The following is a 16,874-nucleotide window of genomic DNA, read 5'->3' on the forward strand; positions in this document are numbered from 1 at the left end:
GAGAACGTGTTAGAAATAAATACACTTTAGCAGCAGTGGCTTTAGCTGTGCTTCCTTTCTTAGCATTCATCAGGTCCAGTGCTGTGACCCATCAGGCTGGATCTGGGGGCCTCAGACTGTTGGAGTTGAACACCACTTCTTCTTGGCCTCTGATGTGCTCAGGTCATAAAATGTCATGCCTTAGATGCAGGATTATGTGTGCACCTGCAGCTGGGTTTTGGAGCGGGTATTTCAACTTACTCCAATGAGATCGTGGTTCATTAATCATCTCCAACCTCAAACTTTAGGCTCAAACTTTATGGGTTATCTTGCCAGTCATTTGTGCTGGAGGTCTATCAGCTAGTTGAAGCATGTGGCTTTCTCATTGTTAGGTTTCCCTATAACGTTATCTGAGGAAAAACTTGTTATGATTCTTATCTTGGCCCTCTTCACTCTATTTGTGTTGGAAACGAGCCATTTTGCTAAGCATTGTCTTCTCAGATACCTCTTCAATATATGCCCACTTCTTTTGTCTTGTGAAAGGACACTGAAATGTAATTAATAAGTTTAAAGACATTTTGTTTCTGATCTAGCCTGCAATTTTGACAAGTTTCTGTAATAAAACAGAGAAGTCAAGATTGCTGTGTATTCAAAATGCTTTTGAGAGTTTATATACGAGGTGGTACCTGAATGTTCAAAACTGTAAGAGGTGTGGTTTTGTTGCTTTGAAAGATGGACTGGCAGAATTAATCCTCTTAGATATTTTAAAAATAATTTTAAGATACAATTATATGCTTAGAAGATAGCTTTTGCTGGGCAGTGAGACAATTGGATAGGAAGGGCAGTTACCACAGATTGAACAGGCTTAACTGTCAGTGTCATGAATATTCCTCAGGAAGGATTGAGCATACAGGAAATTTTCTTGCTTAACTTTTCAGTGTTAAGCACACAAAGCAGGACTTCAGCTGGAAAATTCCACTGTGGTTTGAACCTCAGCTCTGAATGAAGAACACTCAAAATTTACAAGTGCAAGAAGATCAAGTGAACAGAGTCAGCAACTGGAGTGAGTAAAAAATTTTTTTAAAAACTACTACTGGAAATAAAAGGACTATATGACCAAATTTAAGCAGTCTTTGCCTTTACTTTCAGAATTTAAATGGGTAAACAATGCCACTACAGTTTCTACAGAGCCTACTGCTCGTCTTAACAAAGGTCTTCAAGGAGGGGACTGATTTTTAGCCTAAAACACTGAAACAAGTAGTACTACAAAATGGATAATAGTGCCTTCTAGCACTGCTGTGCATGCAGGAGCCTTCATCTACTGTCCTGGCAATCATCCATCGTTGGTGCTCTCCATTTATTGATTTGCTGATCAGTTGTGATTGTTTCCCATGATGGCCTGCAGAGCCTTGCTCTAGCTGCAAAGCAGAGTATTCCAGTAGGTGCAGTCCTGCAGAGCTCTCCCCAGTGTAAAATATTGCCATAGTCACAAAAGGCTTCAGGCTCTTGTCAGTCCTCTTAAATAGCCCTGCAGAAAATCCCTCATCTGCCCCCCTCCCCTTAGGGAATATGGACTATCCCTCATATCTGTGACCTAAAGCTGGGTGTAATTTTGCTTAATCTAATGTGCATGGGAGCTAGGCATTCTGACTAGATATAAAATGCCATCTTGTGGCCTTGGTGATGAAGCATTTCAAATAAGGAACATCTCTTCCTGAGATTCTTCCCATCCTCTCAAAGCCAGCTGCTGATACAATTCTATTCACTACCTGTGAGGGAGGTAATTACTTCCTTCACCAGTCTGATCCTGTTGCTACAGTGCTGGCAGGCAACTCTCCAGCAGCACACTGGTTTTGGATCTACAGCAGCTGGCATGGCTGCCTTTATTTGCACAAACTCCAGGCATCACAAGGATGTCAGTGATGTGACACCTCAAGAGTGTCAGCCAGATCTTGTGGACAGCAAAATCCATTACACCTCTGGATCACTGCTTATCCAGCACCAACAGCAACAGTGAATGTGGTCTGTCACATCATGCTCCAGTTTGCACAATCTTCACATGAAGATCTGCATCTTCTTAAAGGTCAGTGGGAGCTTCTGAAATGTCCTCAATGACCACTATCTGCTGTTTGTCTGCTAAAATAACAGGGCAAAGAAAATCTGACACCCTTCAAAGCCGTGCGCAGCATTTGGAACAAACAAACTGGAGGACTGCACTCAGCCGAGAGCACATTATGGCACTGTATGAAAGAGCTACAAACTCCTGCCTGTCTGAGGAGGAGAATGGAATAAAGAATGGAATGCTCTCTTCCAAAGCAAAGCAGAACTATTTTTCTAGCGCAATTCAAGCTATCAAGATGCTAAAAATAATGAAGAGTGTAGATCCTGTTCCAGAAGCTTATAGGCTCTTTTGATGGCTGGTACATTGCCTGCATACACTGTGGCATACTTACTCTTGGTTTGCACAATCCCAGGGATGACTTTTACACTGAGGTGATTCTCTCTATACAAAAGTTGCTTTAGTTGGGAATTGGGCTTTCTACACTCCCAATAAAATGGAAGGAAAAGAGGAAGAAAATACAGCAGCAATGGCTGTGCCACAGCAATAGGTAAACCACCCTCCCCTTTTAATACAGTGAAAGATTAAGGTTTGTGTTGTTATGTCACTCCTTATCTCACCAGAGACCACGTTTACAACCATGTGAATAACTTCATTCAGAACTGCTTGTACTGCAAATACTTGAGAAATAATTTCATAGAAGCTCTTCCTCAGCTTTCTGGTTCCATCTTCCTCTGCTGCTGTGCCGGGAGGGGTGGTTCCGTGCTGGGTGTCCTGCCCGTGGATGCAGGCGCAGGGCGGTCTCGGGAAGATGCGCAAACCTGCCAAGAGCCGCGCCCCTCACCGCTCCCGGCACAGCACTAGAGGGCAGCCGGAGCCAGGGAAACACCAGGAGCGTGTTCTTTGCTTTAGAGAATATTCCCTTTCCCACGCATGCCCTCCACCCTCCTGCTCCCTGTAGTTATTGTATAACTGAGAGCTATTCGGAAGAACAATGCCAAAATTTTGTGAGGACTTTAGCTCTGGTTTTTTTCTGACTTGAGAAGGAGTGTGAAACAGTATTTGTGCCAGCAGAATTAATGTTCCCTCCTTTTCAATATATGTTGAAGATTGTGTTATCAATCACAAAAGATCAGAAATCAAAACTCTAAAATAAGATTAAAACATACAAGTCATTAGATTTTACTGCATTTAGGGCTTTAATAATTTCCTCTGGTTTTTTGGGGGTTTTTTTGTTTGTTTGTTTGTTTGGTTGGGGTTTTTTTTCTGTCATAAATTAGGACATGTCTTTTAAAAAGCCTTTCCTTAAGCCTACCAGATAATCTTCTAGGCACGCATGTATTAATCTTTTATGCAGATACAGCCCTGGAACAACAAACCCTGACACAAATAAGCTGGTCTTTGAGTTTTGAGATACAACTGTTTTATTTTTCAAAGAGGAAAAATGCTCAATATTTTGCCTCCAAATGTGTTGAGATGATGTAAAGGAACATTAGTAGCTGTCTGCATTTTACCTGTACAATAGTATATTCAGACTATATTTTTCATGATCTGCTCAACCATGGGCAGATAACACATCTGCTTATTTCAAGGTTTCACGGTCTCTGTGCTGCATCCTGTAAAAAGTTTATTTGTATTTATGACCTTGCCTACGAAGGCAGTGTCCTACATGTTAAGTGCCAATGCATTACTGACAAAAAGTTCACTGTTTTGTCTCAGTGTGGGTATTGAGTGGTACCACCTCGCACGAAAAGACTTGTCTCAGAAAAAGACTTTCCTGCCTTCCCTGTAACATCTCTGGAGGTGCCGTGCCAGGGCACACCACACAGGACATGCCCAGCATAAGGACATTACCAGGCACATCTCCACAGGCTGTTGGGAAGGCCCCAAGGTCTCTGCTTCCAAAAAGCAAGTACTGAAAGGAGAGATGTGTCCTGTACTGTCTGCAATGCCCTTTGATACAGGTCAGGGTGAATTAAAATAAGTAACTCCAGTGGGGATCAGCATGGTATATCTCTTTTGTACTATGGCTTCTCTATGGTGTTGTAAGACAGCTACACTGTCCTTCCTTCCTCAGTTGCAAATTTCTCTTTGGACAAGAGAAAAGCTCCTAATGCTGTTTCTGGTGCTGGGGTTCTTGGCCAAGGACAAATAGCTGTGGAAAAGGGATCCCAGCTGAGATGTGCTGACCTGGGGATTGCTGTGGTGTGCGATCTTGGGGAAGGTAGGAGAGGGACTTGGCCAGAATAGGCCAACAGCAGCAGGGACAAGAGGTCCTAGTTTGGTACCACCTTTTATTAGTACCTGCAGGGATTGTTTCTAGTTTTAGAAATGTCATTCTTTTCCAGCTCTCATAACAAACAGGTATGATGACGTCTATAGAGGTATATAGAAAACCTCTGTAGGGATTTTCAATTTTCTATCATTTCTCCAGAATTAAAACAAGTAAATTCAGGTGTAAAAGTTCATCAGGATGACTTTATTTATTATTAATGGCATAAACCTCCACTTTATTGGATGTTTGCATTGGCCTATTGTTGGCAAACAATCACCTCACTACTGAAAGGTAAAAATAATAAAAACCTCCTTTATTTCTGCTTCATTATACTTGAAATTGTGGTTACAGCTCTCGACAGTCCTCCTCGACAGCAAAACACATTTAAAAGAGATTAATGGTTAATGTTATTAGAAATTCCTCTTTCAATATTTATTTAGTTGTAATTAGCAATGTAATAGCTCTGTAAAAGTAAATTTTCCCCCACTTCATCTGTGCACCTTGTTCAGCTCACTGTGTTGAAATGGAATTCATAATGACAAACTGTCATAGCAGAGGGAGGTAAAAAGCTTTGCTTCTGTAGGCACTGAGATGTTAATAGCAGTTTCCACTGAAAGGAAGTGCAAGCCTGGACATAATGATTCCCATCAACAGTCATCTTGTGTGACTGACACTGAAAAACACTGCTATTCTGTCAAATGAATCAATTAGTAGAGAAAATATGTTTTCCACAGTACACATTCCAGTTCTGTTAACTTCTCCTATCTTTTATTTAAGTATCATGGAAAATTAATAACTAGTAGTTATTAGCCAGAAGTTATTAGTCAGAAGCATTTCTTTCTGCCAGTTGTACCTGCCAACTGTTAAGCCTAATACCTGAGATTTTAGGAAATGCCACTCCAATTCTATATTCAGTTAGTTCCTCCAGTTCAGCAGATTCTGTTATTAGTGTTTATTTCTTCTTCCCAAAGTTTTCATTCCAATCTTCAGTGCACCTCAACTGAAATCAAGTGGATTATGTCCCCTTGTTAATCCAGAGTAGAGAGCTGATTGTCTAGAGGTTTTCATTTGTTGGTTTGTGTGTTGTTGTTGTTGGTTTTGTTTGGTTTGTTGTTTTTCTTTTTAATTCAAATGAAAGAATTATGGACAAAATATTCAAAGGATTGGAAGCAGAGAGAGAAATCACAACCCCATTCCCTGTCTCAAGTAAACATGTTCTTCACTGGTGTTCCTTAGGATAGGATACCCTCCTGTCTTCCCTTTTAGAATGACACAACTTCAAGAAGTGAAGAAAAAAATTTTTAAAAAGGATGCAAAAGTACATCTCTTGATTTACTTGAAATGAGCCCTAAATGCAGTTACTTCCAATTCCACAGGTGGCTCTGTTCTAGAAGGGTCTGTACCTACACAGAGCCCTGTGGATCTGATGTAATCCATAGTAAAGCTTATATAGATTGAGCTTTCTGGAAACAGACATTTGCATGTCTTTAAAAAATAATTTTATTTTATCTGAACATCCAGGAAAATAAGTTATTAGTCAGTTTTTCCACAAATATTTAAAGCTATTTATTTGGCTTAACTTTCACAAGAAAAGGCACCATCTGCACAGAAGATAAGATAGTGGGAAAAACTCAGTTACAGTTTAACCTATAAAGAGACTAATGATTTTCTAAAGTGGCATCAGTTACAATAAAAACCTCCAAATCCAATTACATCTACTGAGGTAATGTAGACAGCAAATCAAATAAAAGAAGACATTTTTCTGCTCTGTTCATCTTTACCTGAGCATGCTCATTAAAATATTTTTTTGTTTCATTTGAAGGCTTTTTTCTCCCCACTTGCTTCATATCTTTCAACATATGCATGATGACACACGGAGGCAGTGTCTCAGACGTGTGACTCTTCCATTACAGTCTGTGAAAATTTATCCCTGGCATTTCCAAATGCAGTGCAGGATCTGTAAATCCACTCCCGCGCTGCTTGTTGCAATCTCTTCTATCAATGACTTCAGAGACAGCATGAACTCAATGAACTCAGACAGCAACACCATCAACAGGATGCATTTAGTTTTGCAAAGGGCGTGTAAGGGAGGGTTGAGGGGGTGTCTTATGGTGGCAGAGATCTTTCAAGCTGATGATAGGACAATTTGCAATACCTTTCTGCTAGAAGGAAGATATTTTGGTAAACAGAAGATTCATGCAACAGAATTAGCTTGGCTTGGTTCAATTTTGGCTCTTAGTACGCTTGCTTTTTAAAGCAAACACATTCACAGCAGGCACGTAGGTGGGCCTGAAGAGACGTACAGCAGGTACTTTGTCACATTAAACCAGATTGTAGTTGATGCAATTTGAACTGATTAGGTGAGTGAAGGCAGGGGAGGGAACCTAGATGGGTGAGGTAGTTCTATGTGTAACTCCACTGATTTCATGTTGACACATTCAGGAGCCACGGAAATGACTCCTGGTAGCATGAGGAGAAAATGCTATGTTAAGCTACTAGATTCAATACATCTGTATTATACATATTTATTACCTAGCCAATATCCACATGCATGAAGAGAAAAAAAAAGGTTGGAAAAGTTAAATGTTAAATTTCCTGTAAAAATTCATGTATAATGAAATTTAAATGTTTAAACTTTTACTTGATAAATGCTAATTTAACTTGTACCCATTAATTTGCTTTTTTTGTGCCTAGGCTAGGAGACCTTGAGTCAAATACTTTCTTCTGATCACCACCAAAATGCTTTACATCCCTGAGCCGCCACTTTCAGCAGTGGCAAACCAGCACCATGCCAGAGAGGAGGAGGTTGTTCTGGTAAACAGTTCCTTTTCCCCCAGCTTCTGGGGGACAAGCGTTCAGATCACCCACTGCTTCTGGCCTTGTGAATAGCTCAGTGCTCAGCAGCCAAACCCTGCAACACCACAGATCTGAATGAAGAGAGAGCAGCCTCTTCTCAAACACCTTTAGTGGGTGACAAGCCATTTGATTAATGCAGCTGTGTTTTCCCTTTCTTGAACCTCCTATGTGACCCTGTCTCTAGTGGGATGTTGCTGATTTTCACAGCTTCGTGTACATCCAGCAAAACATTTTTCACATCCTTATCTGTAGGTTCACTTGTATTCCCAATGGCAGCATGGAGGGTGCTTAGGGAAACTAAGCACATGCCTGGGAGCATGTCACAACCTAATGGGCTCTCAGGCTTGTGGGTGGGTGGGGATCATGGCTGTGGTTTTTAGGACTCCATAATACATAAAAACATAGAGACTTTTATCCTCTAGATTTCTCTACCTTATTATTGGTTAGCACAAATAGCCCAAAATCAACAATAGCAAGTGGATGTGATTAATAAAATGAAGATATACATATATCAAGCAATAAAAATGATGATAAGCAATCAATGACACAGTATCAGTCACTAGTAGATATCTGACTTTAGGCAGATAATAGCAGCAGCCTTTGTTGCAGTAGCAACAAAGGGGGAATAGGTTATTACAGGTTATTACAAACATAATTAGTGAATAGATTGCAATAGATTATTTCTATGGGTATATAGTACTGGCTAGTACCAAGTGAATTAGACAGATTTCAGAAGGGGCCAAACCATCCCAAAGGAGAGGACAAACTGACCCCAGAGGGCTACCCAACCATCCCAGAGGGGGTAGGAAAATCCCCCAAAACTGTGCCCAAGGGAGTACAGTGCAATAACTATTCAAAGTTCTCCATTTGGAGATGATCAGTGTCACTGAGCCTGGAGTCAGCCAGACATCCCTGGTGAGCATTCAAGTGCTCACTGGAACTTTCTGTGAGATTTAACCTGTTTGGGAAAGAAAAACAGGTGCAGGAAGTACTTACAGACAGTGGCTTCACTTTGGATGAAAATGTCTTTCAGATCATAGAGGCATAAGGGACTGTGGTTCATCACCACTCCAAGTAGCCAATAAATGCTGTGAAATTCCATTTTTGCACATGTAACAACCAACAAATGATTTTACCGTTCCTGCTGTTTGCTGTTCCTTTAGAACCGTTTTATTTTCCCAGACTATTTCCAGTCTTTCAGACAGTAAGTTGCTGTTACAGATTCTTATTTTGGGGCCTATCACTAGTGTCTCAGGATGTCTCTAGTTTACAGCTACACAGCTGTACTTCAAATATGTCAGCTGCATTTCTCAAGCATGTGTCTCTTTCCCAAGCCTAGTACCCTGTATCACAGTTCCAGGCTGGCAGGTTTCCTCTGTCAGTATTTCTCAGCAGAACGTTTTCTTTTGCTCAGCAGTATTCATCCTGCCAGTTGTATGGCTGTTCATATCAGGACATGCAGAGATTTGAGGGTGCTGCTGGAGCAGAGCCCTCCCTCCCAGCAGGCAGCAGTGCACATGCTGAGCCTAAGGAGGCAACACTGACATTTCTTTTTAATAACTGGATCTGCTGAAGCTCTCTTGTTATGCTCACTCATTGTAGTTGTTTTCTCCATGTTGCTACTGCTTCTCTTGATAAATGCCTGCATTTTGATATAGCCCTTTTGCTCCCACAACAAACCCTTTTTAATATTCTCTGCCATCAATGTTCATTCTTTAATTAACATCACCAGAGACTAATAGGTGTCTTAGCTATGCCACAGCAAAGCAAGAAGCTTTACCATGAACCACAACAGCAATGCTGGAATTTAATTATGATTGCAGCTGCTGGAAACAAAGATAAAAGATACAGATGAATAGTGATCTTTACATACATCACAGATATTTGATGTGATAGAGGCTTTGATTCTCAAAGCTGTGAAAGTGCATTACTCCATGAATTAATACAGGGTTCTTCTCTTTCTAGAGTTAGGAAAAATTATTTTTATTGCATTTGCAGTCAATTTTTTTTCTTCGATTGCTTCTAACTACCACAAAAAGGAAGGGAGAGAAGAGTCAGAGTCAACTACAATTGTTCATCCCTGACAAATGTAGTGGATTCAGTCTGAAAGAGAGTAGGTTTAGATTAGCTACAAGGAAGACATGCTTTACTGTGATGGGGTGAGGCGCTGGGACAGGTTGTCTGGAGAAGTTGTGCATGTCCCACCTCTGGAATTCTTCAAGGCCAGGCTGGATGAGGCTTTGTGCCACCTAGGTCTAGAGGAAGGTGTCCCTGCCCATGACAGGGGTGTTGGAACCAGATGGTCTCCAGGGTCCCTTACAATCTAAACCATTCCATGATTTCATGTTTATTTAAAGTGTTACTATAGACCTCCAGTGACACAGACTGTGAAGATGTTTCCTTCTCTTTGTGACACAATTAGAAATGTTCCTACCAATGTCTAAGATAAATCTTTCTAACACTCAAGCTCATTACTTCTTGTTCCATTCCATTCCATGTGAGCACAGAAAACAAAAATTATTCTTATATCAAGTAGAAAGCTGAATTTAACCTAACTGATGACCTTGTGGAAAAACAAGTCCTTCAATTTTGACAATGAATCATGGAGAATTACACTTTTGCTTTTGATTTTCTTCTGGTTTCATCCTCCTTAATACCCCTGTAGGAATATTGAAAGGGAGTGTCAAAAGGCCCTTTTGAAGTCAGGACAGATGGCATAATACTCCTTCCTGAACCGTAAGTGCAATTGTCCTTTTGAAGAAGAAAATGTTGAAATTACATAATTTGATCTCGACATATAATTTGGCAAGTAACAGAATTTTTTTTCAGCAATGAAATACTTCTAATTAGTTTTTTAATTGTTAGTAAAGCCCATTATTCCCTATCTCCCCTCCAGTTCTTTTTTTCCTTTCCTATATGTTCTCCACTGATGTTGCTTCAGTCTGTCTTTAAATGTCATTCTGAACAATTTATCAGCCATGCTGAAACATCAAACATACAAGAATTTTTCCTTCCAGGATCTCTCTATCCCATCCTTCACCTAGACTGAAATCTTACACTTTTTGGACTTATATTAATTATGAGCAGACTTACAGACTGCTCATCATTCAACATTTTAAGCAAAAGAAAAAGAAACAGCTGAATATTTTGGCCTTCTCCACATAAAGCTGTTTTGCAAGTGAAGTAGAGCCTTTCTCTTGCTTGGTTCTTCCCTTACTAAGGCTATTTAAAGCCAAATTTCTTGTTATTTGACATCTTCTTTCATGCCTTGGTCCTTTGGATACTGTCTGTAATTGCTCAAGCTCATTCTTCTTTTCCTGTAACTATGAACATGACCTCCTTTTCATTTCTTTTTCCTCTTGAATTTGAGGGCAGTGATGAAATGACAGGGAGGCAAGCTGCCTCTGTGTTCTGTCTGATTGTTTCTGGACCTCTCTTTCCTATTAATCCTTTCTGAGTGACAGCCATTCTTAGCTTAACCTTCTCTCTCATCAACTTCCCATTAAATTTTCAGGGTGAACTATCTGAATTTACTCAAATATACCTTTTTTAATTCTGGTGTTTTGCTTTCCTAGTCTGCCTTTTCTTCACCTCTTAACTGTGAATTCTCTTTCTTTTGTCCACATTTTTGCAAGACAATTTCAATATCAGATTGTCTCTACTGGTTATTAAGTAATTTCCAGAGTTAAATTCATGGCAACTGAAATTTAAACAACAGAGATGAGAAAGTTTGTGAGAATTAGGCTCTAAAGTGCTCCTGAATGGCTGAATTGGAAATGTGCTTCCTTAATTAATTCAGCACACCTAGCAATACCACAGTCTGAAACTCCCTGGGGAAAAGTTTGCCGTAACCTACTATAATTAGATAAAATTTCTTTGATGAAGAGTATTAAGAAGGTTACATTAATTAATTGGTGCCCTGGTCTCTAAAACGCAGGATAACATTTTTAAAAGCAGTCAATATCCCCTAACACATTAGTGGTATTGTAAGGCTAAATTTCATTTACCAAGACACAAAAAGTTTTCAAATTTATAGTTCTTTTGCATGTTCTTAGGAAGACAATTTAAATGTAACTCCAGTTGTTTGCAGTAAATTTAAGTCCAGTTGTTTAACCCTCAGGACCTGTGGTTGTTAGTGCTTAACCATGAAGGAAGGGGGGTTTCTGCAATGGTCTCCATCCTGCAGCTCCATTTCTGGGCCCATTGGGATGGCCAGTGCAGCTCAGCCCCTGCTCTCACTTTTCTGTGTCCCCCCAGGCATTTTTCTGCCTGCCTTGTGGGCAGGCAAGGTTATGCTGAGCTCTCAGCCTTGGATCCACATGAAGGAAATGGAAGCTGCTGTTTTCCTTCGAAATGTAGCTAGATAGAAAATATTTTAAACATTCTGCAACAATCACCAAGAACTGGCATACAGGGTTTGTTCTTCTCTTTGTGGGAAAGGATTAAAACCGCCGTTGCTCACCTTCCAAAGGGTGTGTAACCAAGGGCAGGGGAGGCTCTGCTTCACCTGCTGAACTTGTTCCATTGTGTGGAAAAGTTAAAGCTGAGTGAGTCACAGAAAGTAAGCATGATTCCTGAGAGAAGCAGTTGGGCTGGAGGGTGATGCTCTTTCAGCCAAAGTTTGTGTTTGCATTTTACATGAAACAAATATTGCATAAAATATTGATGCAATCCTTGTGGCCAGACCCAAACCCAGAGTTCCAAACCTCACTGTAAGAATCTAATTGTAATACTGTAAGTCACACTCTTGCTTTCCAGTGCAATTAAACTTTTTTTTTCCATGTCAAGCAGAGCATTGCAAAACCGGAAAACTGTGAGCAATCTGAAGACAAGGCAACTGAGTGCAAATTGTGAGTCAGGACTCACTAGGCAAAAGAGGGCATTGAACCCAATTTTCCGCAGCTCACATGAATGCTCCCCATCAGCGTGATTTCTAAAAACTGTTTGTTCCTCCTGCCAGTCTGTGTTGATGAACAGGACTGAGCTCTGCCCTTGCTGCTAAAGGAGGTGCCCCAGGTGAAAACTCAGCGCTGTGAAACCTGCATGGAGGGAAGCATCACTTCATAGCCCTGCCTCAGCCATCGATGGCCCAGAGAGGGAGGAACTCTAGTAAAATGTCAGAGCTCAGCACTTCCAGCCACCTTGTTTGCATAACTCCCTGTCAGTTTTGCTGCTGCCCTGCTCAGATCCACGTATGTTTATACTCAGGTCTCTCTGGGTTAGTGCTTTCAAGATACACAAGTGTGTCACTCTCTTATTGCAGTTGTACAAGTGATAAATAAGAATATCACCTTTCTCTGATCATACTGCTTTCTTCTCTAAAGATAACTCTGTCTAAATTACACATTAGGAAAATGACAGTATAGTTAAGCACTGGAATAAATTGCCTAAGGAAATCTGTGAAAATCTTTATCATAGTAGACGTTGACCAAGACATAAGACAAATATCTGCCAGTTGTAGGTAGTTTATCCAGTGTCTGGGTGGGAGGTAGCATGGCTGATCTGTGGAAGCTCTTTCCAGCCATAATTTTCTATGATTCAAACACCTCTGACTGTAAAGATTGCTTCACACCCTGTGTGTATAAAAGCCTCTTTATCTTGATAACAGCACTATATCCAAACTTACTATGTCATTTGCAGTTTCACACTATATAAAGCTTTATTTAGTGAAAACAGCATCTAAAACCTTTCCAGCACAAGGAAGCTAGCCCTGTGTCCAGGCAGCAGAAATGTTGCACTGGAAAAAATGAATATATCTGCTGAGTTCTCAACAGTCTGCTGAATTGCCAGTGTAGGTAGAGGAATGCAGGCAATAAATGTTTACAGAAGAGACAACATGATGCAAATCCTGGGGGTGCTTTTACCATTTCTCCCAGGTGGTTGATGTAGTCAAGGCTCAATCTGCCTCAGCCATCACCAAGTGATCACATGTGTCAGGAGCACAGGCGTGGAACCAGCAGAAGCTCCTGCTTTGCTTTCTGGTGACAAAAGGAAAATATTCTGGTCATGAAGAAAATGTTCCAGGAAGTGTTTGAACACTTTTAAGTAGCTGAGTTTAGACTGAGCATTCAGTATCCTGTTCATACAGTTTCAAAGCATCACCTTGTGTGCTTGCATGCTGCAACCCCCAGATCTCTCTGGTTAGGACCAAATCGCTCTGGTTACTACCATTAATTCCTCATTTGGAAATTCATTTCTTCAAATTCTGCTCATTTTCCTCACAGCCCACTTCTCTTTCTAAACATAAATGGGTCACTAATTGCCTTTCCTCCTTCTTGCAAGTCTGTACATGGAAGACTTTTGGAGCTCTTTCTGCGTAAATGATGTTGTATTTCTGCCAGAAGGATGACTAAGAAAACAAAGCCAAAGACTGTAACTATCCTCATAATCTGGTTTTACACATCTCAGAATAAAAGTATATTTTAAACTGGTTTCTGCAGAAGGATCAGCCACAGAGCCATATTGAAGTTTTTTTACTAGCCATTACTGAAAAGTGTGCTTAGCATTGACAGCAATAAAGAAGCACCAAGTTGGAAAAAAACATCTTACTCTGTTTGTTGGGGGAGGTCAGAAAAAGGCAACAAGAAGGATCAGGCACTTGAAATACTTGGGCTCTGAAGGAGGAAATTTTTTAAACAGAAATGAGAAAACTGAGGGCATATTTAGTATTACCTGAAATATTCAGGCAGCTTCTGCAAAAAGTAAAAGAATGAACATTCAGTGAAAACGGAACAAGAGATCATAGATTTAAACTGTAGCAAGAAAGATTAATTCTCATAAGAAAAAAAATCTGAGAGAGAGTGGGAAATATCAACTTGCAAGTTGTTAAGAACAAATAATGCAGATATCCATCAGAAATGCAGTGTTAGTGCTGATGCCTTCAGGGTCAAGGTCCTCTCAAGGTTTTTCCAGACATATTGCCTGACTTCTATGATGATATACAAACAGATCCAGATTTGACAGGAGAAGTTATGAACTGGAGGAAAATCCAGCTAAAATCTTTAGAACATTTTGCCCCTTTTCTTTGCCTCAGGAAGTTGTCTGACTATAAAAGGAAAACAAACATGGAAGCAGAAATCAGAACTTCTGCTTATATGATAAGTGTGAGGACACTTAGAAGCTGGAAACAGAATCTACTTTCATTCCTCTAGGGCTTGCTGCAGAGTTGGAAGATGTATAAATATTTATAGTAACAAGTAATAGTAGGCTTCTCCTCTGCAGTGGCACCAGGAGGGAATAGAGAGGTTCTGTAATCATCGGTGTGCACCACTACTACAGCAGTCAAGATTCCGACATCTATTATGGCAACACCATCAGAACCCTAGCTATTAATTATGGAGTTAGTTAAGCCTCTAACAAAATAGTAGAATTTAGGTCACATTGAACCGGCGTGTTGCATCAAATACAGGGACTTGGGTTTTGTCCAGATGAAAGCGGGAAAAGAATTGTTAGGACATGCAAGAAGGCAGCAAAAGGTGTCCCATTTGTTTCTGCAGCTTAGCTCATCGAGCTGTCAGATGTGAGCCATTGGGAAGAGAATGGAGCAGTTACACCACCTGGGCGCTGAAGTTCATTCTTTGTTGCTGTTTGCACACTCAGCAAAAAGCCTGTAGTGGATTCAACTGGCTTGTTAAAACAAGACCTGCTGATTTCTGATCTCAGGTTTTTAGACATTCAACTCTCAGCTACATTTGCAGCAAAATGCAAGCAGCCCAGCCCAGCCATTTTGTAATACAACCAAACTCTGTACCTGTTATGCAATGCTGGGAAAATATAAAGAGATGTTCTTGTAAAAAAAAGAAAATTGTCCAGAGTCATGCTGACCTGAACAAAATTTGAAATTAATTTTACAAGTATTCTGGAACAGCTGGACTGAGATAAAAGGGCTCATGGTGGCTCACTGGGCAACTGGAGAAATGAGACCCAAGCTGCAAAGCAGGAACTGACACACACCACAGAGGTACAGGTGCACTCCTGGGTGGGATGCTGTGGTTTAACCCCAGCCAGCAGCCAAGCCCCACACAGCCACTCACTCACACCAGGGATCAGGAAAAAATCAGAAGGGTAAAAGCTGGAAAACTCCTGGGTTGACATAAAGACAAAAAAAGCCAAAAGCCATGCATACAAGCAAGGCAAAACAAGGACTTAATTCACTGCTACCCATGGGCAAGCAGGTGTCCAGCCATCTCCAGGACAGCAGGGCCCCACATACATAACAGTGACTTGGGAAGACAAATGACATCACCCCAAATGTACCCCCCCCTTTTCTTCTTCTTCCCTTCATTTTATATACTGACCATGATGCCATATGATCTGGAATATCCCTTTGGTCCCCTGTCCTGGCCATGTCTCCTCCCAGCCTCCCAAGTACCTCCAGCTTCCTCACCAGTGTGGCAGTACGAAAAGCAGAAAAGGCCTTGGCTCTGTGCAAGCTTCACTCAGAAGTCACAAAAACATTTCTGTATTATCAATGCTGTGTCCAGCATAAATTCAAAACACAGCCCCCTACCAGCCACTGTGAAGAAAATTAGCACCATGCCAGCCAAAACCAGCACACAGGGTGGCCAAAGTGTGTCCCAGCAGCTCCAGGGACCCTGACTCCAGCTGCCTGGAGCACACAGTGTCTGGCCTCAGGTCTCCTTCCTTCAGAAGCCAGCAGAGATGGCAGGAGCAAAGAACAGGGGGAAAGGAAGGGTCATAGAGGCAGCACTCACAAAAGCCAGAACACAGAGATGAGAGTAACTGAGCATGGTTGGAGGCAGCTCAAAGTAGGCAAGGAGTGGAAGAATTCCCCCCACACAGCTCAGATTTACCTGATTTTTACCCAGGTCAGGGAAAAGCTCATCCACACACAGTTAAAGACCAGTTCTTTTCTTGGAGTCAGAAAATTTCTTGCTTGTGCCAGAAAACAGCTAATGAGGAATCTTGGATGCCCATATCTGGCATAGTTTGAAATGGGAAACCCTGGCTAAATTACTTTCTAGCCCTAATTTGGCATATCTAAGCCTCCTTTTAAGACTGATGACCTAGTTGAAAAGCTGTAGGACACTGTGGAAGACATCTATCTCAGCCCACTTCTGTGATGCTGTTCTGCTGTGTATGAAGCACATTTTGGAGCAAAAAAGGAGAGATAAAAAATACTGGTTAAGTTATTTGGGTCTGTGTTATTTTTAGAAAAAATGTTTTTTCCTAAATGCAATTAAAATCTGTTGCTCCTAGCTACAGACTGTTTAATTACAAGTGGGTGATACTGAATATGCTGGGTGCTCAGTAGTATTAGTATGTAAGATGAAGGGAGAGATGCAGGTTTATAAGAGTCCCCTGAGTTTAGACCCTTCAATTTTCAGTGCTCTTAAAATGAATCATCATCAGTAATTTCCAAAGCAAATTACACCAAATTTCACTTTTATATGTATGTGCTCTGCTTGGATCAGGCAGCTCTCACTCAGTATCATGGGTGTTATGCACACTGTTCTTAGAGGCCTTTCCCTGCCCAGGTATTTTATAATTCATCCACAGTGAGCCAGACCCTTTCTTTTGTTTTTCTCCTTGTTTCTGATTACCAACAATAATACAGTTGACAATGATATACATCTTGTTTATCAAGATAAAGTAAACCCCTTTTTTCCTGCCTAAACCATCAGTCTGACAGCACAATTTGGCTTCATAAAAATCTGCTGCCTTCTTTTAATGGCTGCAGTGCAG

Source organism: Melozone crissalis, unplaced genomic scaffold, assembly GCF_028551555.1.
Source record: "Melozone crissalis strain CALT ecotype California unplaced genomic scaffold, PUWL_Pcris_2 ptg000002l_1, whole genome shotgun sequence".
NCBI classification, from domain to species: Eukaryota; Metazoa; Chordata; class Aves; order Passeriformes; family Passerellidae; genus Melozone; species Melozone crissalis.